Source organism: Heptranchias perlo, chromosome 23, assembly GCF_035084215.1.
Source record: "Heptranchias perlo isolate sHepPer1 chromosome 23, sHepPer1.hap1, whole genome shotgun sequence".
Lineage (NCBI taxonomy): Eukaryota > Metazoa > Chordata > Chondrichthyes > Hexanchiformes > Hexanchidae > Heptranchias > Heptranchias perlo.
In genome coordinates, this window is record NC_090347.1 from 33,394,716 (window position 1) to 33,419,377 (window position 24,662).

General features: G+C 43.3%; 1 protein-coding gene across 3 annotated transcripts in view; it reads left to right on the forward strand.

The window, feature by feature from the left end:
• The first annotated feature begins 615 nt into the window (after positions 1-615).
• The window catches only part of LOC137341237 (myocardin-like), a 635,026-nt gene continuing 610,979 nt past the window's right edge, over positions 616-24,662 (forward strand). For all 3 annotated transcript variants that reach the window (XM_068004310.1, XM_068004312.1, XM_068004313.1), the window contains exon 1: positions 616-793. The gene's annotated coding sequence lies outside the window, so the exon portion shown is untranslated. The remainder of the gene's footprint in view (positions 794-24,662) is intronic.

The following is a 24,662-nucleotide window of genomic DNA, read 5'->3' on the forward strand; positions in this document are numbered from 1 at the left end:
TTCCTCCAATCTCACAGTGCAGTTCGTTGAACCATTTGTTGATCTCTCACTGTCTCTCCATAGAGAGATGTGCATATATATCAAAAGCCCTATCTTGTTGGAGAAACTAAGTTGTTTACTTTTGCAACCTTTTAAAATGGTCCCGCCCCTCCAGAATTTTCCTCCCAAGTTGTCCTGTGTACTTCCACATCAACTAACTGCATGTCATTTGCAGAGTGTATGCTTCCTCTACACAACTTTTCTGCTGCAACCTGAAAGAGCAAGAACTACCATGGTCCTGTCAAGTCCAATGACAGTCAGTTTTTAATTTAAGATCATTTTAGTAGATTTGGTTTTTTTTTTTGTTTTCCAAAAAAAAAGCCAAGCTTCACTCTTTTCATTAGTATGACCTTGGCAAAAGTAAAAATAAAGGCAACAGATAAAAATCAGAACTTATTCGACCGGTTCCGTCAGCAACATTTTTTGATTCGACTCTTTCCGTATAAGCAACTTTCAACTCGCGACTGCGAGCGAGTCTGGGCTTGGCGGAGCGCTGCAGCGCGAGACGCTTATCATCAGGAGCCTTCGGCTATTTCCGTTAAGAGCGCATTCGGCTGTTTCCGCCAGTCCATTTGCCTGGTATAACCCAGCAGCTTGTTCGCTGTAGTTCCAGTTTCCCTGTCGCTCACATGCAGCTGTCAGTCTGTGTTCCAAACAAAAAAAAGTAACAGGGAAGCCTTTCCTCAGCAACACTTGCACAAGTTGCAACCTTTTGAGAAAGTGCGACCTCCACACTCAGCTTCAGGACGCAGAGGTAGTTTTTACTTTCATTATTACTTCATGTTTTTTCATTGCGCACTCTTGGCTGAAATTTTCTTCCTGGTCTTTGAAGTGGTTTGTATGTGTGTGTGTGTGTTTTCTTGCCAGCAGGAAGCCTCTGGTACCTGCCATATTATACTCATGTAATATCTGCTATGTTACAATAGGTGGGGCACTGGACACGGAATATTCAAACTTATTTTCAGCAGAGAATAATACATGACAGTCCCTCCTCTTAGTGTCCAATGCCATCTCTCTGAAATATTTATTTGGGGACGATAGAAATAGATAAAAATGTAAACCATTTATAATATGAATTTGTGGTAATATTTAAGGAATATATTGGAAATGGGAGTTTTAATTAAATATTTGCTTTTCTTTTGCTCTTACTGTATATTTTTCTTCCAATAGATTTTTTTTGGTTAACAGGTGACTGTTAATGATATCACTGGGACACTGGCTCAAAGGAGTTTCAGTACCTGACAGTGTGAAGGAATTAACACACATAAGTTGAAAGGACATGGCCACCAAAGCATCCTGAGTTGGTGATGTACTAATAATAATCCAACTACCTTGCATTCATTGGCATTGCCTTCCAAACAGTTTCCCCTACTGATGTCGTCAGCCCCTATCATTTAAATAAAATATGAGGCACAACTGAATTAGATATATAAAAATCAGAAGTATGTTAAAATTAATCATACTTCTTTGTAAGTATTCCACTTTTAAAAGGGGCCCTCAAAGCAGCATTCAATCTTTAAGTATTCAGTGCAGTACTGTGGGAGTGCTGCATTATCGGAGGTGCCGTCTTTCAATTGAGACGTTAAACCGAGGCCCCGTTTGGCTCTCAGATGGATGTAGAAGATGCAATGGCACTATTTCAAAGAAGAGTGGGGGAGTTCTGCCTGGTGTCTTTGGCCAATATTTATCCCTCAATCGCCATCACTAAAAAGCAGATTATCAGGTCATTATCTCATTGCTGTTTTGTGGGACCTTGCCGTGTGCAAAATGGCTGCTGTGCTCCCTACACTACAATAGTAACTATACTTCAAAAGTACTTAATTGGCTGCAAAGTGCTTTGGGATATCCTGAGGTAGTGAAAGACGCTATATAAAAGCAAGTTATTTTTCTTTCTATTCCTTTTGCAAAGATCATGTGTTCAGAAATTTTGAAAATTACTTAATTTCATAACTCCTTGTGAACTACTTCCACATTTATTTTCTGTAATGCTGCACAAACAAAAAGTTGGACATCAATATAGTGATACTGTGAATGAGAAGGGAATTCCACACCCCTTAAATCCTATTTTTGAAATACTGAAGATCAGCATTTACTAGAAAATAATGCTTAGTTTTCAGAACTAAGGTTAATCACTGAGTTTTTGCTATTTTTTTTCTCTTTTCTCCTTTTTTGAAGGTGTTTACTCCTTGCAAGGGCTCAGATATCCAGGTGGCAGTCACCTTTGCCAAAGTGCTCATTATTAATGGTTGAATGTTGCCAAGCAATTTGACCATGGGATATCACAGCCACGCCTGTCCTCACCTGACATCCACACACTCTTAATTCCAGCAAGAGCTGGAATTCTGGCAGACTTTCCCCTTCATAATCCAAGGGTGTTGAGGCCACTTGTAATGCCTCAGGTGAGATCAGTCAATTCAGCACAAATGAACTTGGGATTTTTCCTGATCTCGTTTGGCTTAGCTACTCACTGTGCAATCCCGCTGAGACATCAGGGAGCATTTTTCTTCAATTAAAAATACCTAGATGAAAGTTCAAAACCAGTAGTCCGAGACAGTAGGCTAAAATTGAAAAGAGTAGGAGAGAAGATGAGGTAAATTGAGAAGTAGTGATAAGAATAAGACATTGGGGATAGATGGAAAGAAAAGGAGTAGAAATGGATTTGGCAACCATCTTAGGACACAGGAACATCCTTGTCAGACATAGAAGTGTCATTGAGAGGTGGTGCATCTACAGAAGGTGTTTGCCAAAAGAGCCATGGGACAAATACAATACTCAAGACTAAAGTGAGGTACTTTGTGTGTTTATTTAAAACAAATAATCACAACTGCAAAAATTCATGTTAGTGTGATAAACGCTAACAAATAATCAATTAACAATACACGAGGGAACCAAACAAGACATATTTCTCAATTATAGATCAATAAAGTTATAATTCAAACATTTGAATACTATTTTAAAAAGTGAATATACTATTCAATTAAAATCAACAGGTTCAGCTGGTTAAGGCATAGATAGAGTAGCTCAGCTGTACAGACCAAGATGATCCCAGGTTCAGTGCTTTGTCTGCACCGAATTAGCTGATTTCAAAGGGGAGGTGGTAGTGGTATTACAACTAGCCCCAGAGCTCCTGGTTTAGGGAGGGGAAAATTGACAAAGTTTCCCACCCTTGATTGCTATCCAGTGACCCCCTGTTGGAACTGTGCTTGTGTGGTTTCCGGGTGAGGATACGATGCCGCTTGCCAGAGATACCCTTGAAGATGAATTCTGACTAGGCTCAAACGTGAAAATGATCAGTTTGGCAAGGTACTGAAGGGTGCCAATGGAACCTTACCCTATTAAGGAGTGAATGCCTTAAAGAGAGGAGGGGAAAAATTGGCAGAGAAATAGATAAATAAGTCAATTATAGTCTAAAATAGCAATACAAGCTTCTTTTGTCCCTGTCCCTTAGGTGCCAGCAAAGTGAAAAAAACACAATGGAAGAGGATAGAAACTCTACTTTCGTCAGTCCAGGAATATTTGTCACTGCTTGGAACTTCACGTTTGTCTTATAAAATTTAGGGAATCTTACAACACCAGGTTATAGTCCAACAGTTTTATTTGAAAATCACAAGCTTTCGGAGTTTACCTCCTTCGTCAGGTGGGTGAGTGAAGCTTCACTCACTCACCTGACGAAGGAGGTAAACTCCGAAAGCTTGTGATTTTCAAATAAAACTGTTGGACTATAACCTGGTGTTGTAAGATTCCTTACATTTGTCCACCCCAGTCCATCACTGGCATCTCCACATTATAAAATTTAGGTTATTTTTGATACTAATTAGAGTGCTTCTTTAAATTCAAGCAAATCATTGACTAACTTCTCCAATATTTCTTGCACTTACATGTTTGCCCATCACAAAGGAACAGAGATGGGGTCAACTTTCAAGTTTAGAGCAAGCTAAGATATAATAATAACAGGAATGTTCCTTAGTAGCATTTTAATGTGGGTACTCGCGTCCAAGGAGTAATGATTTAATATGGTCCAGCAATGCAATGTTGCATGTCTTCTTTTTGTGGAGCTGCTATAGTTCAAGTGTACCCGTGGGTCATGGTATCGTCAAGCTCAAGGAGCCACTTATGTGGTATTAATAGAAGTTCTGCTAATGTGCATTTCTCAGTTGTTTTGATGTGGAGACTCTTTAATATAGTGAGTTTCTGCGCATATCAGATGCCCACTTCAAAAAGAAAGCAAACTGAGAACAATTGTTGTTGTTCATTTTTAATGTTCTTGCCTATTTTCTTGGAAATGCCCATGGAACACACTTTCCCTAGCTGATACACAGAGATTATCTGCTTCAAGGCCTTGCTAATGCTTACCTAAAGTTGACTGTCGGAAGGTGTGATTTGAGATGGCTTTATCCTTGGAGTTTATTTTCCTCCTCATCTGTCCTCCCATTGCCACCTCGCCATTTGGGCACAACTGAGATTGGAAAATTCACCATGTGGCATTCACAAGCATGTTGAGCATCTGTCCCATTCTGTGGCACGACTGTGCTTCCCATGCAAATATAACAAAGTATCTGGAATTTCAAGGTTTTCAGTAAGTAGAATGGGCTGACACAGGTGTGTAATTCTCGTTTTCATATCTTAAAAAGGATATTAATGAAGAGAAGCTGTGATTCATGAGCAGATGGTCATGTTTTTTGGGCTCTTGTGCTAGGTATTTTCTTGGGTTCAGTGGCCAGATTTCACAACTCTTATGATACGTAGTGTACATTTTTTAGTCCAATATCTAGGTAAATGATACTGAGGCCCATGGGTCACAACAGAGAACCCTTACTCCGTGTGTATCATATGCCGCCATATGATTTTCTTCTCCTCAAAAAGTGGATTGATCATATACTCTTATCAGACTGAGGCTTTATATCAGCAGATGAATTATTTAAATAAAACATGTAAATGAACAGTATATAGTATAAAACAGTGATTCATAGACAACTATGCTCTTTGATACATAAAATAAATACATGGCACTCACTTTCTCTCTATACTTAGAACACATAAAAAAGAAGCTCACTTCTTACAAGTGAAACGTGTCGCAGCTTCAAAACTGACCTAACTTCTCTGCTGGCTGGCACAAACTTAAACATAGAACTTCTCTGCTCGCTAAAAAAGCAGGTGGCTAGGTGTCTCTGTCAGGTAGACAGGTTTTCCAAAGAGGTACAATCCAAACTCAAGTGAAGTTATACGGAAATAAAAGGCAATCAATGCCTGTGTCACTCATAATTATGTTAGGTCAACAGCCATTCACAGTTTATCAATTATTTGGAATATTTGTCAACCAAATGCAATTGCCAGAGAGCAGCCTTAGAGCCAGAAAAATGGCTAGGAGGCACATGAATTTTCTAGTCCAGGAGCACTGGTGGCACTGAAGCCTTTATGGAAGCAACAAGAGGTCTGGCCATCAACAACTTATTGAAGAATACTGGTTTAAAGCCACATCCACTCACCACACTCAGCCTAGTAATGACTGCCACACTGAGCAATCGAACCAAAATTAAAACAAAAAAATCATGTAGAAAGACCATTGCGAGGTTATTTCTTATTGAGCTCATCACTCACACAAACCTGCTTCTTGAGGCCTACAGCAGCATTTTTGCATGGTAATGTAAGACAGTTTTAGCATTTTTCATGGATACTATCAAGTAACAGATTTTTGGAGTATTCCATAATTTGACTATACAACATTTATCTTCAAATTTACAGAAAATACTCTTGGCAGAATGTTGGTAGAAAATGTATGTATTTTGAAAGCGGAAGATATTTGGTGCTCGATAAGCAATAGATAAACCGCCTCATATCTCTGATATGTCATAATGTTCTAATACAGGAATGTCCAGGTTGTGTGGATTACTGTGGTGCACACCATGAAGCCTTGTGGGCCGTAGCTAAGGTTTAATTCATTTCCCATTATTTTACATGTAATTCATGCTGTGGATTTTAGCTGGTCCAGTTGTTCCAATTTGGGATTTATCCACCACTGAGGCAACAGTGCAAGGAACAACCTTTTTAAAACCTCCAAGCCCATTAAAATCAAACAGGACAAACCAATGAGTAAGAAATATAGGCGCAAATAGAACTGGATTGCAGGATATGACCCATTGGTTGTAATTTAGAGGCCCCTGTTCTAACACATTTCCTCACAAATTTCCTTGACTCCAGCTGTGTCTGCAATGGAGTAGAAGTTAGTTTCCAGTCTGGATATTAGAAAAGTAAAATCAACTACGTAAACCAAACTCAAACACGATAACCTAATAAGGGATGTATTACAAAAATGTACCTATCTGTGATGGAGTTTTGGGAGCCTTGGGGAATTGCACCAAGACCTTGCTGTCTTACTCCAGTGATCCATCCTGTGCCACTAAACTACTTCATTGATCTGTGTCCACTGTGCAGTTACAAATAGAGAATCTATTTTAAAAGGCTCCCATGTTCCCTTGGTTCCTAGAGACTGCATTATGGTAGGAGGGTTGTAACATTGAGAATAAGTGATTACTATTGCCGTGTTAGAAGGTTATGAGTCAATAAGGAAATTCTAGTATATGTAGACCTCACAACCCTGAGATTGCCACTTGGCCAATTTTATTTCCTTGTAATTGGCACAAGATAGGATATGGTCTGCATAAATCCTTTGTTCATGTTCTTGAACTGAAATGCCTGTTGAGGTGACATGCTCCAAGGGGAAAAAAAGCAGCTTGCACTTATATAGCACCTTATTACATCTGTCTGGGCTTCCTAGAATGCTTCATGCCAGTGAATTACTTTTTGAAGCATAATCACTGTTGTGGCGTAGGCTGGTGCCAATCTTCATCTGTCCAGCAGGAGGTTCACACAAGTAGCCTGGGATGATTTACCCTCTGATTTATTCCCTCCACACCCTGGATTGAGTCCACAAAGTACCTGCTGCCTCCCCCTGCCCTCCCCAATCGTGATAGAGATTGAGAACTTGGCAGCTGAGGGGTTGTTAGTGTGAAGTCACCTACAACCTCTCTTGCCGACAGTATATTACAGTTCAAACATAATTGCGTCACCTAACTTTTTTTAAACAATAGATTTGTGGTAAATGAATTATATACCATATCTTATGGATTAAGCAGCTATAACACAGCCATTTTTAGATATTTACACATGTGGTTGATGCTGGATATTGTTATATACAAAGGATTTCTTATAGTTTTACACTGCAACCACCTCTTTCCCCATTTTCACTACACAATACGAATACCGTTAAGTCACTATTGTTGATCTTTAAATATGGGTGTCATTGTACATTAAACACATGAGTATCTTGCCCATTGCCCACTGTAAAGAGGTGCTGAGAACGGGTTAAAAGTATCCTCACAGGGTATATGATATATTATAAAAATAATAGGCATAAAGCAGTGACTGAAGGCAATAAACTCATATCAAGATGTGAGTGATGGTTATGAACCGGAATTATTTTGCTATAAAATGGCTGCTTAATATTCACACTCATTTATCCATTCTCCATGTTACTCTGTATTCATGCTGTTTATTTCTGTTTTGAAGGCATTAAATGTCTGGAAATAAAAGCCTTCAACACAGACAGGATGGTTAACCATAGTGGCCAAATCTCATGTTCAACACGGGGTGCTATAAATATCTCTCAGAATATATTTAGCGAATCTGTTTATTTTTTTCACCATTGCAAATCATGCTCATCGTTGTTCCTAGTATGAGCTGCTTTAAACCTGCCAACTCATCGCTTTTTCGCCCTGGGCTATCTTAAGTCACGCTGTCTGCCTCCTGGCCACATCATTTGCTTACATAATCAAACTCTACTAAAATATTCTGTTGACATTAGGGAGAGTTTCTATGAAAGGTGTGTAAAATTTATTAAATCATGGTGTTTATGGAAAGTTGTATGGAAAGAATTTGCTGCAGACTGCAGTCTATCCAATGGGTGCCATTAGTGATTGACAGGAGAGAAGATGAAACTTAATAATGTACTTTAGAAAATCCCAGAGCCAAAATTACATGTTAAAAACTACATGACCAGAGCAGCATTTTTAAAATATAATTTAAAAAAAAAATAAACCAGGGCTGCAGACTTCAGCAAATGCTTTCTAATCTCTGCTTTTAGTTTTAGGAGACCGAATGGCATTAAACAAACGATTGCTCAACCCTGTACAACTCCTCTATTGTTATTCATTCTCCATGTTGCAGATTTTATGATTTTTATCAAGACTGTGGTTAACTGGAATAAACAGCCTCCTGGGCCAACAGCATGTGATTGGCCTGTATTATACTGTAGATTCGGTTGCTCAACCTAGGTACGGGTGAGTTTCTCTGTGAAATGTTAGGAAGTGTTGCAATCATCGTACAGGTTACTATGACAAACAGTGAGAAAAACTGAAATCTTGCATGTCATTTTAACTAGATAACACTTTTTAATGTACTACACAACACATGGTAAGGTAGTTAAGAATTAATTTCTGAATTTAAAATATCTACTTTTGATGGAAAATGGACGTAGGCACTTTGCTTTAGGTTAAGGAGAACTACAGCACATTCTGATTGAAAACACACATCTCGGTGACTAAAAATTCTTACTGTCCTTCGATGTAAGTATAGTCTCCTTCCTCTAACAACTTTAATATACCTAGTATCAAAAATTACTAGGGGCGGGGGTGGCATCAGTGCCAAGGGAGCAGAGTTCACGGTGGCTGTGAGGTTGAAAGAAGTGGTCGAGAGGGAAGCGGAGTGTCCTCAGCATACTTATGAAAACTGATTTTAAAATTAGAGCTAGGCCTTTCAGGGGTGATGTCAGGAAGCACTTCTTCACACAAAGGGTAGTGGAAATCCCCCAAAAAGCTAAGGTTAGGTCAACTGAAGAATTCAAAACTGAGATAGATAGATTTTTGTTAGGTAAGGGTGTTAAGGGATATGGAGAAAAGGCAGGTAAATGGAGCTGAGGCGCAGAATCACCATAATCTAATTGAATGGCGGAACAGGCCCGAGGGACTAAATGGCCAACTCCTGTTCCTATGTTTTTATGTGTCTAAAACTGACCCTGTGCCTACAGATGGTGTCGCCGGAGGCCAGCATTTAGATCAGGAAGAGGATGGGCTGAGAAAAGATCCGTTGGAAACTGTGGGGCATGGAGGAGAAGTTACAATACTCTGGCTTTATTCAGATAGGTAGGATTGGAATCACAGTGCAAGGGCACACCCATGGAGCCGGACTGTAGAGAAGAGGTGGTGGAGGAGGATGACACAGTCAACTGTCATCAAACAATGCAGAGAGGACAAGGAGGGCTCATGCACCTTGGTTACAGCCGTGGAGAATGTCATTTGTGAGTTTGGCTAGGGCCATTTTAGTGCTGTAAGATTTACTTACATCAGCTTTATTGCAGACAATCAGGAAAATTGGATATTCAACACAGGTCAGTAACAGAATTGAAAAAAAATACTGATACTGTTATACATTTACCCAAAATGGCACAGAAGAGACAGAAAAAGAGAAACTTGGTAGAGCACAGTACTGGCAATCTGCTGTTTTCTGATTTCTCTGTTGAATCACTTGACATGCCTGGTGATTTCAGATTGGCCTTTCTGATAAGGTAATGTATTTTGGCAGTTTCTGATTGGTCAGTGTGATCATGCAGTGTGTTTGGCAGGAATTGGCCATGGATCTGTAAGAACAAACAACAATATTAAGGTTTCCTTTCTTTTGTAACTTGACCAGTTTCTGCACTTTTTAAAACAAAATTGATCAGACAACTGGAGTTGGAGTGGCTTCAGAAATCTGCAGCATCTGGTCCTGTGGCTTCTTGATGGGGCACTCCCCCTATCTGGTCCTGTAGCTTCTTGATGGGGCACTCCCCCTATCAGCAACATCCTTACCACATCTTCTCTTAAAGGTGAAAGATCATTGACTCCCAGTAATAATAATGAGCTCTTTTGTTGCATTTGTTATATTTTCATTCACTTTTGGTGTGAGTAAATTGTTTGTAGTTAATAGGGTCTTAATTCTTCTGTTATTCAACCTCTGCGCTGGACTTTTCATTCCTTGCAAAGGCGAATTATTCCGATAGTCCAGTATGTGTCTGCCCTATCTGCAGTTTTCCTCATTCATGATTTTGTTGTTTGGACTAATCATTTGCTTTTCTGTTGTTCTGTGGGATCCTGGTGATGAAGAAATATGCTTGTAGTTCTGCACTCTAGTCTACTTCTATTCTTCAGAAGTAAGCTTTGGACCATCATCTTTAGTTTTCTTATTGTAATCTTTGCTTTGGTGTCATCCAATTAACAGATTTCCCAGTACTTTGAATAGTAATAGTACTCAGATAGTTATTACCATGAAAAACAAGTCAGTTACTTCATGAGGTACCCGTATCTAGTTTCTACTGTTCAATAAGCATGACATTTCACAAATGTACTTTTTCGGTTCTACGTTCATCCTCGGCCTCATTCTCATTTCTTCTCAAGCAGTCTTCTATTCCAGTGTGGAATGAGTGGATATGTTACATCCTGTCCTTTCTTAATGCCTTTGGGATGGTTGTTAATTTTCCCATAAGTAGGATGTTATTCTGGATTCTGAGTTCATTTTAAAAATAATGGAACGATTTGAAACCTCTTTGTTATTAGTTTGCCTCTTGACTCTTGATTATATCAGACCCACTGATTTGGCATGCCAAAATTGGTTGAAATTGCACAGTGATGTTAAATTTTGAATTTCTTTCAAACTAATTATGTGTGATGACTTTCTGATCTGTTATCAATTGAAAATCTTCTTGCAAGCTCAGAAATTGCAGAGAACATGCAGTAAAATCATGCCTAGTTAGGTTCTAACTACTTATTGTTGTTGTCATGGGCTTGAATTCAAGCAGTGGTTACCAAGGGGGTGATTTTAAAATGGGGCCGGGAAGGGGACGAGAGGGAGTCAAACTGAGGTTGGGAAACCCATTAGTACGGGTTTCCTGGACATCCTTACGATTTTGACATGAGGACGTCTTTTATTTTTTTGTCGGTTTCCCGTTTGACTGACTGGCTGATTGGCAGGCTGGTCTCAGTCGGACAGGAGACCAGCCAGGGAGACGACGTCATCAGGTAAGTCTGCAGGTAAGTCTTTGTTTGTATGGATGGGGGGGAGGGCACAGGGTGGGGGGCATGGGTGGGCTCAGGTTGGCATAGATAGGCACAGGTGGGCATAGGTTGGCATGGGGGCTGCGAGTCATGGAGGAAGGGATCGGGGGTCAGTCGGGGGGGGGGGGTCGGAATAGGGGGTCATCGCTGGGGTCCGTGATTGTTGAGGGGGAGGGTCGGGGGTCGGAGGATTGGAGTCGGGGGGAGGATCGGTGTCAGAGTCGGAGGGGGAGGGTTAGGGGTCGGAGGGGGAGGATGGGGGATCGGTGGTCGGGGGGAGGATTGGGGTCAGGGATCAGGGTCGGGGGTCAGAGGGGAAGTATCGGGAGTCGGGGATTGGAGGTCGGGGGAAAGGATCGGTGTCTGGGGGGAGGGTCGGGGGTCCGCGATCAGTGAGGGAGGGTCCACGATCGTGGGTCGGGGTCCGCAATTGTTGGGGGATCAGTGCAGGTAGGCTTGTTGGGCCTGGGAGAGCACTCCTGCTCCTCCGGGCCCACAAGCTGTGCCTTTATAGGCACCTACCTGTTAGCCTCGGGCCTTCTTGCCCCCTTTCACGAGGCGTAAAACAGAAAGCCCGGGAATCCCGGCTCCCCGGGGTTGAAATCGGGAATTGGTGAAAAATGGAGGCATGAAGCCTGCTGGAAAGGTTTTAAGGCCCGACCCGTCCCCTGGGAGCGAGTTGGTTGCCTGCCCCTCGTTCCGTCCCGGCGAAAACCGGAAATGGGCGGATCTGAAATAGTGGCAATTTTCAATGCCCCCCCCCCCCCCCCCACCACCAGTAGCCAACCCACCCGTTTTTAATTTGAAAAATGAGCCCCAAGTAAGGAGGGTCCCCAACATGTGGACAAAATGCTGCTGTATTCAGCTGTGGCAAAATGTACCTTTCTCGAAAATCTACATTGACTGCAGCCTGTGATTCAGCTACGAAATTTACTTTGCATTTTCCTGGCCTAAGGGAGGAGTGAATAATTAGGACTGAATGGCATAGTGGATTAATACTTATTATTTCATCTCTGGGACCTGGGTTTAAACTCAGGCCAGAATGCTGAAGTAAAAGTCTCCTCTGCCTGTCAGCTGAAAGGATGTTAAAGAGAAACTAGTCTAAGCAGCCTTATTCCAGTTTCGCATGGGCACATGCCCACAGTATACAACTGCTTATAATTCACACTAATTAGCACTTAGTTGGCAGTCTCGTTCAGATCATAAGAATAGTTGGCTTCAGAAATGGAAAGATCATACTGGTACAGTGGAGATGCTCTTATGAGGTTGGGGTTAAGTCTCATTTTTGGGGAAAAGTGTTGTATCTGAGTTGGGCCTGTTTTAATGCTAAATTGAGTGCAAGTGGAAAAATGATATATCCTTCAGGATTAACATTCTATAGAAAAAAATCTCCCCTTAGTCAGCCTGGTCACATTTCTGATATTTGAAGCACTTCTGTCCATTGCAAACAGGGGATAAAGGAAAGTTGTTTAAAGGCTTAATTTAAGGGTCAGAAGGAAACAATTTGATATTTAATTTTTAGCTAGTGTTTTGCCTATTAATGTATGTTTTCCAGCTAATATTTAGTATTTTCTGGATCAGATCACGGGGGAATGTTTGTGAAATGAGAGATCAGCAGAATCTCTGTTATGAATGTCAGAGAAACCAACTGTACAGAAACTCTGTTCAAGAGTTCTGCAGAACAGGAAGATCCCTGAAGAAGACAAGTTCCGTGACGTGTCTGTCACAATACCAACATTAATTCCACTGCAGGGGATTTTAACTGGAAGCTGTTTCCTCAATGGTAGGGATTGCATTAAAAGAATCCCAATCATTGTATTCCATATTTTAAATGGTGCTAGACAAAAGAAGGCAAGCTAAGGAAATCAGCAGGCACCTAAATGGTCGCACATATCATGATACACTCAGCCATATGTGCACTGACAACCTATCTGACAATAACCAGGGGAAATTTATTGCAACTCAGCACAGAGCTACTTACAGCCTCTGTTCCGTCTGCTGCAAGAATACTTGGAGCCGACTTGTACAATATGGACAGTAATATCAGAAGCTAGCAGTGAACTCAACTCTTTGCCTTGGTCTCTTTTGGGTCTAGCATAGCAATCAGCCATTGTGTTGCCCACAGATATATTGAAGAAATTACTGATGCATCAGTCAGCATAGCTAGTTATTTCATCTCCCTTGTTATTGACTTGCATCGGGAGTATGATGTGGTGGACAAATGTCACTGCACGACTACAATACCCAAAGCACAGAAGGGTCAGCAGCAAATGTGCAACCAATTGCCTGCCAACTCTTTGTGGCTTGATTATGTGCACCATTTATCTGGTAGATGAGAAGACTTGCCCATAGCAGCTTCCTTAAGGTTTGCGGCCTTCTTCCTCATCTGATTCCAGGTCATGCAGGTAGTGCATATAGCAGCGAGCCTGGCCACCACAACTTGACAGCCAAACTGCAGACCAGTCATCTGGGGAGAGTTTGCTGGAGTGCCGACCAGGGTAATCCCGTATGCACCTGCCCCATGCATGTTCACCTTGCCAGCCGTAACAGCGGCCTTAATTGGTTTGTGAGATGCGCCTTTTAATCTGCAACTACAGATCTGAGACTGGTAGGTTGACTATAATAACAGCATTAAATGGTGGGTGACAAATAAATGATGTGTGTTTCAAGAAAGGAGACATCTCTGAATTTCAGAGACACTTAAACAGTTACTAAAGTAGCAAGTATTGATGAAGGATTTCAGTCTGCTCTGGTCTCCATAGTGCTGAGTTTGTAGCCTACTTAGTTGAAGCATTGGAAACATTTGAACATGAATGCAACTCATTCTAATAATGCCAGTGGAGATCTTCTAGTTATTATATGTTATTGCTGAGTCTCATACATGGAACAGTGTATAGATAAAAGAAGGACTTGCTTTTCTGTAGCTTCTTTTCTCCCAGAAAGGTCTCAAACTACTTCAGGTGCAATTAACTACTGTGATGTGCAGTGACGGTTGTCATATAGACAAACATGTTAGCTAGCAGAATCCCATGAATGACCAACTAATTAGTTTTTGATGGTATTGGCGGAGGAAGGAATGTTTGCCAGTACACCAGAGCAATAGTGAAATGTGAACCTGAACCAACAGAGCAGGTAACAGAGCTGTAATCCCTCAGTATTTAGTCTCCCTGGATTATATACTGGTGTGGGACTTTAACCCACAACTCCTATTCAGTAGCAAGAGTGGCACCTACTGAGCCAAGCTGGCAGTGATAGTTGATGAAAAATATTACATTAGCTTTTTTGACCTGGTGCACAGACAATTTTAATGTTTGCAATTGGTAAACGGTGGCTATTATCCTCAGATTTATTCAAAATCAAACATTCAGTTGCAGTTTGTTCTCTTACCTTTTCCACATCTCCAATGTGTGCTAATAATGTTCTGGTCCTAAGCAAGACATCTGTCTGGTTGCGTCATTGAATTATAAAACTGCTGACTTATTGACATTATTGTTTAAGATCATGAAATAATTAATACAAATTAATCCAGAAAAATCTGAAACAGATGACATTTTTTAGTCTCAAAACATTCAACATTTGAAAAACAGAAATTACATCTGTGAATTTGATTTAATCTTTGAAGTATGCACCTTGTAGTTCTAAGTGCCAGTAGATCTCAGAGAAAAAAAATCTGTAGGTCATACAGTGGTCATTAAAATGTACCATAGCTGCAGTTCTATGCCATTCTGTGTGAACTGTTTTATTAGCTGACATGGCACGAGCAGAGCTCCTGGCACAAGGTACAGAAAAGAAAAAAAGGCACATTTATTAAATTAACATTGATGTACAATTTGAAGTCCTTTTTGTATCTTGCACAGACTTATAGGGGCCGATTTTCACATGACAGAGCGGGTGCATTGGGGGTGGGGTGGGGTGGGGGGAGGCTCCGAAAATCGCTAAAATCTGGAACGGGTTCGGAGCCTAGCTCCAATCCGGTGATGTCCGGGTTCCCCGGTGACTCATTCGGGTGAGCGCGCGCCTCCCGAATGCGGGAGTCCCACCGGCAATTAAAGCCGGCGGGATGATCATTTACATAGTTTGACAGATGGTTAAAGTACTTGAAATACTTGATTGAGTAGACATTTTGACAGGGGTGCAATTTTGAAGGATCCTCAGCGTGTTTCCTGTGCTATGGGAAACACTCCCCATGTCAACAGACGTGTTTCAGCCAGCAGCCAGTGGGAGATACAAATGATTATTTGACAGGTGGGGAGAAAACCTCATTTATTGCAGCAGGGCGCTCTGTCACTTCAGACAAAGTTTTGGCTGCAACACCTTTGTGCTTTCACTCAAAATTCTTACTTTCCACCCAAAACTCTGCTGTGCAAACATATTTACCTACTTTGCGGACCCCCTCAAACTCACAACGTCAGGATGGGGGGCACAATGTCTGCATTCACCACTTCATCCGAGGACGAGCAACATCACCAGCCTCGCCAGGCAAGGCGTCCACCTCCGCCATGTGGAGCTCCACAACACAGTGCTGCAGCACAGGCACCTGCACAAGAGCACGGACGGCAACAACAGAGACGGCAACGTCGCAGGAGGCACTACCCTCGCAACAGGGTCTACAGCTTCCTGGACCTCTCTGAGGAGCAGTGCATACGGAGGCAGAGTGTCAGTCACCAGGTAGTCGCAGACACCTGCAACCTCCTTCATGCCGAGCTGCTCCCAGCTGGGCCGAGCAGCATCTCCTTACCTGTCAAAGTCACCGCTGCCCTCAACTTCCTCGCCTCCAAATCATTCCAGGGTGCCACCAGAGACATTGCCAGGGTCTCTCAGTCACCTGCACACAAGTGCGAAAGGCAGTTCACCGACTGCTTGTTTCGCAGGGCCTCACACGACGTCAACTTCCCCATGGACGACCTCAGCCAGACGGAGAGGGCAGTGGGATTCCACGCTGTGGCTGGCTTCCCACGGGTGCAGGGTGTAATTGATTGCACCCATATAACAATACGAGAAGCTCCACACGAGCCAGGACTGTTCATTAACAGGAAGGGCAATCACTCCATCAACACTCAGCTTGTCTGTGACCACTGCAAGAGATTCCTTCACGTGTGCACCAGATACCCTGGCAGCTGCCACGATTCCTTCATCCTCCGGGAGTTCAACATCCCGCCCCTCTTCCACCACCAAACACCCGCAAGGGCTGGCTCCTCGGGGACAAGGGATATTCCCTGCACACGTGGCTCATGACACCTCTGAGGAACCCCACCACCGAGCAACAACGTCGATATAATGACAGCCACATCGCTACCAGATCTGCAATTGAGCATGCTATAGGGCTGCTCAAGATGCGCTTCAAGTGCTTTGATCGTTCTGGGGGAGCCCTTCAATACGCACCAGACAGAGTGGGACGCATTATAGTTGTGTGTTGTGCCCCGCACAACATGGCACAACAGAGAAGGATGCAGCTTGAGGAGGCCCCATCCTCAACTGCCACCCACATTGAGGAGGAGCAGGGGCAGCCCATTGGCAGAACAGCGGCTCACCTGGCTGCTCGTGAGGCCAGAGAGTCACTTATATGTGAACGGTTCTCCTAGCATCAGACAGTGTGAAGAGTCCAGCCCTCTCACCACCTGGATAGAGCAGCGGCCACACCAGCACCCCCACCCCCCACCACCCCCTGCACAAAACAGTCCAGCAACTACACATACGCCCACTGTAGAGTGACCCAATGGGTGGCATCAAGTGTGGGCGTTCATGGTGAATCTTATGAAAGCGCCTTTTTACAGAAGCCAGTCAAGCATAGCCAAGACGTGGCAGTAGTGGTGACAATAAAAATATTTAATGTGTGTCCCTAGCGCATCCCCTTTACGCTCACAAAACCTTTTGCCTTTCGCTTCCGACTACTTCTAAGTGGTGCATCCCCTGTGGCTGCAGCAGAGGTAGTGGCAGGTTGCTCTTGTTCATGCCCTGACCGATTAGATGCTTTGGGCCTACACCTTCTGGGTTTCCGTACCCATGAGGGCCCCTCCAAAGACTGCTCCACTTGCACCTGTGCAGGGGCAGACTCGGCCACCTGAAGAGGAAGCAGCATTGCGGGTACTGGTTGAGAGTGGGGCAGTGGGTGAGAGGTGGGGGTGCTTTGAGTGGCGTCCCCACTTCCATGTCTCCTTTCGCCATCATCCCTCCCATGGGCCAGGCCCACACCATTCCTACCACTCGGCAGCTTGGAGGACATGTGTGAAGCCTTGTAAGGCCAGTGGTAGTGTATCTGCCTATCTGTTTGAGGCGGCAGAATGTTGTTCACCCTGATTCCAAACGGCCGTTGTCAGGGCCTGAATGGACTCATTTATGAGCTGTGCTTGAAGCTCGATGGAGGCTAGCCTTTCCTCCACCGCAGACATTCCCGCACTTACCTGTGACACTATCTTAGAGATGCCCTCCTGTACCTGTGCCACCATTCCACTCATGCAGGAGTTGGACTCCTCCATCCTCTGCGCGATTGTGCAGAGTGCGCGTGGCATCTGTTCCAGCACCTCGCAAATGTGCTGCTACCCCTTGATCATTCTCCTTTTAAAGGATGGCCCCCAGGTTTCAGCATCTGTGTCCAGCTGAGCAGAGCCTGGAAAGGAGTGCTCCCACCAATGCGGACTCTCCACAGCTGCCCCTGTCACCGAGGTGTGTGTATCTGCGCTGGTGGATGGCTCGCTCAGATGTGACGGTGCACCCTTGGAGGCTGGCAGGTCCTCTGAGGAATCGCCCTCCGCCATCACAGCAGTCGCTGAAGGCAGTATTAAACATGATCACAGATGTTGAGGTGCTGAAGATGGCAAGGCATGTTAACATCAATTCATATTGTATATTCTGAATGTTAAAATTCTGTCACCAGACGTTTGTCGGGTGCCAGTCTCGGCGTCCCCGATGGATAGGCACTCGAGGGTCTGGCTCAGCTCCAGCGCCTCCTGCTGCGCGTCTGTGAAGACGACTATCTCTTGTGACCCCCCTTCCGGTCCTCGCCCTCTCCCGTGCATTCTGGGCTCTTATCTCCTCTAAGGGGAGAAAGTACAGAGGCGTGAGTGAGTGATGGTGACGTGGCCAAACGATGAATGCATTGGTTTGGGTGAGGCTGACTGTGAAAGAGATGCATCAGAGGGTGAGTATGAGACAGAGCCATGACATTGTATGAGGATTGGGTTGAGTGGTAGTGGTGGGGTGAGTAATGGGGAGGTGAGGAAGTGCAGGTATGTTGAGGATGAGCTTTGAGGGGGTGTGAGGAGTGATGTGATATAGTAGTGTTGACAGTGCAGAATGAGTTAGGGGGTGGGAGCAGTGATGTGGACGACAGTATGTAGGAGAATGAGTAAGTGTACTCACTTTGGCTGACCGAGTTAGGTCATTGAAGCGCTTCCTGCACTGGATCCAGGTGCGGGAGATGTTGCTGCTGCTGGTGACCTGCTCTGCCACCTCGAGCCAGGCCTTCTTGGTGGCAGAGGCAGGCCACTTCCTCCCGTCCACCGGGTAGAACATATCCCCAGTAGAACCTGGAGTGAGGCATCACTAACTCTCGGAGCAGCCCTTCCCCTGTGCTGCTTTATTGTGCTGTTTGGGTTTTTGCTCCAGGAGCAGCCATTTGAGGACTGCCCTTTTAAATAGAGCTCCTCCAGCTGACAGCCTGTGATGTGGGTGCGCAGTCCGCCCGTTGTGCAGCTTTCCGACGGCAAACCTGGAAGCCACGTTAAGTGGCTCCAATTTACCCGCTATCGTGTGGGGAACGGACAGATTTTATTGGGCGGGTTACCACACGCCCAATCGCCCCCCCGCCCCCGGGCTCTCCCCCCCCCCCCCCCCGCCTGCCATCCTGCCTCCCTGCTAATATCGGGGCCATAATTTAAGAGAGTAACAATTCCGTGAAGGAAGTTCAGATAAAATAGTTGAGAAGAATACTCAATGGCATCATACTCCAGTAATCATGGGAAAGGCTGTGCTCCCTGTGTCAACTTTTAAATGGAAAATAATTGTGTGAAATTTAGCTTTTTAAAAACTCAGCATATGATGATAGCCTTTTGGTTGGAGCTGATATTTTTACGATGTTTCTGGGGCTCGTTGATGAAACAAAAAATCCTTCGCTGGCCATTGTGTGGTAGAAAAGCCTCCGTATCAGCACCAGGAGAGAGGAAGGAGAAGAGTGCCCACCTGAAACTGACCTTCTGTTAACAAGCTGTGTTTTTCTGTTTGTGGTATGAAAATGGTTGCCTGAGCCTTTGTGAAACATTGTTTTCCAACATTGCCATGTAGTGCAATATGCATAGGAAGCTTGTTGGTATTATATTGTAGCTCCATTGTCTGAGTAGAGATTTGAGAACAGTTTACCTTTTTCATTTTGTTTGTTGAAAAGTGAATTTATGTTTCACCAGACATAAGCCAAGCCATCATTAGGTATAAGCCCAGGAGTTGGTCTAAGATATACTGCCTTAGAGCCACAAGTTTTAAACATACTATACCAGAATCTTACTGATACTGTTTGTTTAACTATAACTAACTCAAGTGTGCCGTGCAAAAAAATTTGAATCCTACCCTATCAATGTGACTTTTTTGACGTTACTTCCAATTTCATTGAAATCTGGACTGTGTACTCTTGTTCTTCCTCACTCATTACTCTTCTTCCTCCCTTACATTCCACCTTTCACAATTTCTTTCTCTCTTCCCTCTCTCCCTGTTTCTCTCACATTTCCTCTCCCCTGTCTCTTTCATATTCCATCCCAGTCAAAATCGGGTAGATTTGCCATATAATAACTCAGTTGTTAATGACAGTTGTTATAGAGACAACAAAAGATACAAGAAGACCAAGAATCAGCAAAGGATGATTACAATGTTTAATCTTAAAGCAAGACATGTCCTTTATATTTTTCTGCATCAGCCATATTGGGATTTAATTTGTGGACAAGTGCTAAGAGCATTCTGAAGGTCACACATCAATGACAGAAGAGCCACGTTCTGATCATCAGATGATGGTTGGCCACCTCTGTTTTACATGAACATATTAATGTCAGGAAAACTCAGAATAAAAACATAATATATGACTGAAAATTCCAGAAACTGTAAGATCTTAACAAAGGATGGGGAGGGGGTGGAGAGAAGAATCACCCGACGATTACTTTTTAATCTGTGTGAGAAATTGGGTTGGTCATGTGGCTTGAAGGAGGAGAAAACAAAGGAATGATTTGAAATACTTAGGTAAAATGACCATAACATTTCACAGATTGTCAATAAAGCTTGTATTTCACATTGTTTAAAAATAAATGTTCATATATTAGCATAGTACTTTCTACCTTGAAACAAAAATTTACTATTTTTTTAAATTGAGAAATGAAATATGCTCAATGCAATATAAATATTTACTTAATCTTAAAATTGAAGATAAATCATTTAGAAATGCAATTAAGGAAGTACAATAAAAATAAATGCATGCTTTGGAAGTTTTGAATAAAATGTTATTGGTAAAATGATTGAGAATAAATTTTTATTGGGTGTAATACCATTATTCAAGAAGGGGAGTAGGGAAAAACCGGGGAACTACAGGCCAGTGAGCCTAACATCAGTGGTAGGAAAATTATTGGAAAAAATTCTGAAGGACAAAATTAGTCTCCACTTGGAGAAGCAAGGATTAATCAGGGATAGTCAACATGGCTTTGTCAAGGGAAGATCATGTCTGACTAATTTGATTGAATTTTTTGAGGGGGTGACTAGGCGTGTGGATGAGGGTAACGCAGTGGATGTGGTATACATGGATTTCAGTAAGGCCTTCGATAAAGTCCCCCACAGGAGACTGGTCAAGAAGGTACGAGCCCATGGAATCCAGGGTGCCTTGGCACTTTGGATACAAAACTGGCTTAGTGGCAGAAGGCAGAGGGTGATGGTCGAAGGTTGTTTTTGTGACTGGAAGCCTGTGGCCAGTGGGGTACCACAGGGATCGGTGCTGGGTCCCTTGCTGTTTGTGGTCTACATTAATGACTTGGATATGAATGTAAAAGGTATGATCAGTAAGTTCGCTGATGATACAAAGATTGGTAGGGTGGTAAATAGTGAGGAGGATAGCCTCAGTCTGCAGGACGATATAGATGGGTTGGTCAGATGGGCGGAACAGTGGCAAATGGAATTTAACCCGGATAAGTGCGAGGTGATGCACTTTGGAGGGACTAACAAGGCAAGGGAATACACAATGAATGGGAGGACCCTAGGCAAGACAGAGGGTCAGAGGGATCTTGGTGTGCAGGTTCACAGATCCCTGAAGGCGGCGGAACAGGTAGATAAGGTGGTAAAGAAGGCATATGGGATACTTGCCTTTATTAGCTGAGGCATAGAATATAAGAGCAAGGAGGTTATGATGGAGCTGTATAAAACACTGGTTAGGCCACAGCTGGAGTACTGTGTGCAGTTCTGGTCACCGCACTACAGGAAGGATGTGATCGCTTTGGAGAGGGTGCAGAGGAGATTCACCAGGATGTTACCAGGGCTGGAGTGCTTCAGCTATGAAGAGAGACTGGGAAGATTGGGTTTGTTTTCCTTGGAGCAGAGGAGGCTGAGGGGGGACATGATTGAGGTGTACAAAATTATGAGGGGCACAGATAGGATGGATACTAAGGAGCTTTTTCCCTTCGTTGAGGGTTCTATAACAAGGGGACATAGATTCAAGGTAAAAGGCGGGAGGTTTAGAGGGGATTTTAGAAAGAACTTTTTCACCCAGAGGGTGGTTGGAGTCTGGAACTCACTGTCTGAAAGGGTTGTGGAGGCAGGAACCCTCACAACGTTCAAGAAGCATTTGGATGAGCACTTGAAATGCCATAGCATACAAGGCTACGGACCAAATGCTGGAATATGGGATTAGAGTAGACAGGGCTGATGGCCGGCGCGGACACGATGGGCCGAAGGGCCTCTATCCGTGCTGTATAACTCTATGACTCTATGACTCTATGACTAAGATTTCCACTGCTCACTGCTTATAGTGGGTTTGAGTTTGTTCTTTACACTGTCCTTTTGTTGTTTCTAAATTGCTGTAAGTCAAATAATTATATATTTGCTTCTTCTGCCACCTTAGCCAAAATGTTGACGTGCCTAACTCAATGCAGATGGCATTGTTAGTGTTTGGCTGAAAAATATCCTATCGTGGCTAACACTTTGACGTTACATAAGAACATAAACAATAGGAGCAGGAAAAGGCCATATGGCCCCTCGAGCCTGCTCAGCCATTCAATAAGATAATGGCTGACCTTCTACCTCAACTCCACTTTCCCGCCCTATCCCCATATCCCTTGATTCCCTTAGTGTCCAAAAATCTATCGATATAGTCTTGAATATACTCAACAACTGAGCATCCTCAGCCCTCTGGGGTAGACAATTCCAAAGATTCACAATGCTCTGAGTGAAGACATTTTTCCACATTTTGGTCCTAAATGGCCGACCCCTTATCTTGAGACTATGACCCCTAGTTCTAGACTCACCAGCCAGGGGAAACAGTCTCTCAGCATCTACCCTGTCAAGCCCTCTAAGAATTTCATACGTTTCAGTGAGATCACCTATCATTCTCCTGAACTCCAGAGAATATAGGCCCATTTTACACAATCTCTCCTTATAGGACAACCCTCTCATCCCAGGAATCAATCTAGTGAACCTTCGTTGCACCCCGTCTAAGGCAAGTATATCCTTCCTTTGGTAAGGAGACCAAAACTGTACACAGTAGTCCAGGTGTGGTCTCACCAGAGCCCTATATAAGTGCAGCAAGACCTCCTTACTCTTATACTCCAACCCCTTGCAATAAAGGCTAACATATCATTTGTTTTTCTAATTGCTTGATGTACCTGCATGTTAACTTTCTGTGGTTCTGGTACAAGGACACTCAAATCCCCCTGACTACCAATATTTCTTAGTCTCTCAACTTTTAAAAAAAAAGTTCTGCTTTTCTATTCCTCCTACCAAAGTGGATAATTTCACATTTCCCCACATTATATTCCATCTGCCTCCTTCTCGCCCACTCACTTAACCTCTCTATATCCCTTTGCAGCCTCTTTGCGTCCTCCTCACAGCTTACTTTCCCACCTAGCTTTGTATCGTCAGCAAACTTGGATACATTACATTCAGTCCCCTCATCCTAAGTCATTGATATATATTGTAAACAGCTGAGGCCCAAGCACTGATCCTTGCGACACCCCACTAGTTACAATCTGCCAACCCGAAAATGACCCGTTACTGAGTTAGATTACAGAAATATAATTTTTTTCTGCCTGGCTTAAATCACCTCTCGTTCTTCTAAACTCCAGAGAATATGGGCCCATTCTACTCAATCTCTCCTCATAGGACAACCCTCTCATCCCAGGAATCAATCTAATGATTACGTCTAAACTCTGTTGATAAAAGTGGTAATCTCTGATTACTTCCAATGCCACGTGCTAGTGAGTATAGGAGCAGTAGAAAGGTTAATGCGTGGCTGGAGAAATGGCACAGGAGGGAGGGCTTTTGGACCAGTTCTGGGGCAGGAGGGACCTGTACAAGATGGACAGGTTGCACCTCAACAGGGCTGGAACCAGTGTCCCTGCAGGGAGGTTAACTGCTGCTGTGGGGGAGGGTTTGAACTGATTTGACTGGAGGAGGGGCACCAGGATGAAGCATTAGAGAGGAGATACAAGGTGCACAGAGGAACTGGGAGAGACAAACAGCATTAGAATAAAGAATAGTTAAGAAATAGGAGGTGATCAGACAGAGGGGAAATGCGAGGCATTTGGGTTTAGAGTGCATGTTTGTAAATACAAGGGGCATGGTAAATAAGGTTGTGAGCTGCAGGCACAAGTAGCCACATGTGATAATGATATAATGGCAATAACGGAGACCTGGCTCAAACAGGGGGAGGAATGGACACTCAATATTCCTGGCTACAATGTATTCAGGAAAGATAGGGAAGGAAAAAGAGGTGGGTGGTGGTGGCAATATTGATCAATAGGCCACCAAATAGTGGGAAGGAGATAGAGGAGAAAATTTGCAGGCAAGTTGAGCAAGTGTCAGTGGGAGAACATTTGGGAAACAGTGATCACAATATCATTAGGTTTAAAGTAGTTATGGAAAAGGACAAGGAAAAATCAAATGTGAAAATAATCAACTGGAGGAGGGCGAATTTCAGTGAGTTGAAAAGTGATTTGGACTTGGTGGATTAGAATCAATGATTGGCAGGTAAAAGAGTAAACGAGCAATGGGAGGTCTTCAAAGAGGAGTTGGTTTGGGTACAGACTAGACACATTCCCACGAGGGGAAAAGGATGCATCCAAAACTAGAGATCCCTGGATGACTAAAGCTATAGAGATTAAAAGGAAACAGGAAAAGGAGGCTTATGATAAATGTCAGGTTCATAATTCAGTAGAGAACCAAGCTGAATACAAGAAGTACAGGGAGGAACTGAAAAAGGAAATAAGAGGGACAAAGAGAGTATATGAGGCTAGATTAGCAGGT